Genomic DNA, 1,585 nt, shown 5'->3' with positions numbered 1-1,585 from the left:
CTGCAGACAGTGCCTGGACCCTACTCCCGGGGCAGGGGCAGGCGGCAGCCCTGACTGCAGAAGGTGTGCCCAGGTGGAGCAGCTCCTGCAGCAGGTGGCTGAGCTGCAGGAGGCAGTCAGGAGGCTGTGTGACATCAGGGAGGCTGAGAGGGAGCTGGATACTTGGTTCCAGGCACAGTCTGCACCGGAACCGCAGCACCCAGTGAACCAAGCAACACCCCCCACACTGACACACGACGTTAGCAAGCAGGCAGAAGATGCCACTGAATGGAAAGCTGCAAGGGCAAGGCGCAGGAGGAAGAAGCAGCAGCTTCCCCAGAACCCCGAGGTGCCCCTGCAGAACCGCTTTGCTGCTCTGCAGACTGAAAAAGTAAGACCCAGCACCTCAGGGGAGGCACGGGAGCAGTGCAAGGTAGCACCCCCGGGTCGTGTAATAACTAGCACTACCAAGAAAAAGAGACGAGTGGTAGTAGTGGGTGACTCCCTCCTGAGAGGTACGGAGGCACCCATCTGCCGCCCCAATGCGGTCTCTAGGGAGGTATGCTGTCTCCCAGGGGCTCGTATCAGGGATGTCACCGAGAGACTACCTAGCCTCATAAGGCCCACTGACTATTATCCACTACTGGTGTTTCATGTGGGGGCCAGTGACACAGCTGGCAGCAGTCTGAGAAACATCAAAAGGGATTTCAGGGCTCTGGGTTCAACAGTCAAAGGCTCTGGGGTGCAGTTGGTATTCTCATCAATCCTCCCAGTGGAAGGGCAGGGACCTGAAAGGGCCAGAGGTATCTGGCAGGTTAACTCGTGGCTCAGGGAGTGGTGCTACAGCCAGGGCTTCGGGTATCTAGATCACGGGGCGTGCTTTGAGAAGCCCGGGCTGCTAGGGGCGGATGGCGTGCACCTAACCAAGAGGGGGAAGAATGTGTTTGGACAAAGACTTGCCAGGCTCATCTGGAGGGCTTTAAACTAGTGTTGCTGGGGGAGGGGGAGCACAGTTCAGCCCACTGCTGTCAGCATGGTGCCAGTGCCAGCACCGAGGGTCCAGAAGCTGAGGAAGGATCACAGATAAGTGCAAATGAACCTAAACTCTGGTGCAATAGCACCCCTGTCGCTCCAGCCAGCAAGTCGGCTTTGTTTGGGGCCCAGCTGAAGTGTCTTTATACCAATGCACTCAGCATGGGGAATAAACAGGAAGAGCTGGAGATGCGTGCACACAAGCAGGGCTACGACCTCATTGGCATCACGGAGACGTGGTGGGATGACACATATGACTGGAGCATCAACATGGAGGGGTATAGGCTTTTTAGAAAGGACAGGAAGGGGAGACGAGTAGGGGGTGTTGCTCTCTACGTCAGCAACCAGCTGGAGTGTGTGGAGCTCTGCCTGGGGATGGATGAGGAGCTGACAGAGAGCTTATGGGTCAAGATTAGAGGATGGGGATGGACAGGGGATGTTACGGTGGGGGTCTGTTACAGGCCGCCTGGCCAGGAAGACAGAGCAGACGAGGCGCTCTATAGCCAGATAGGAGCAGCCTCACGGTCACAGGCCCTGGTCGTCATGGGGGACTTGAACCACCCTGACATCTGTT

The sequence above is a fragment of the Chlamydotis macqueenii genome, chromosome W (genome assembly GCF_036417535.1).
Source record: "Chlamydotis macqueenii isolate bChlMac1 chromosome W, bChlMac1.mat, whole genome shotgun sequence".
NCBI classification, from domain to species: Eukaryota; Metazoa; Chordata; class Aves; order Otidiformes; family Otididae; genus Chlamydotis; species Chlamydotis macqueenii.
The sequence above is the reverse complement of the archived record's forward strand: the minus strand, read 5'-3'. Positions refer to the sequence as shown.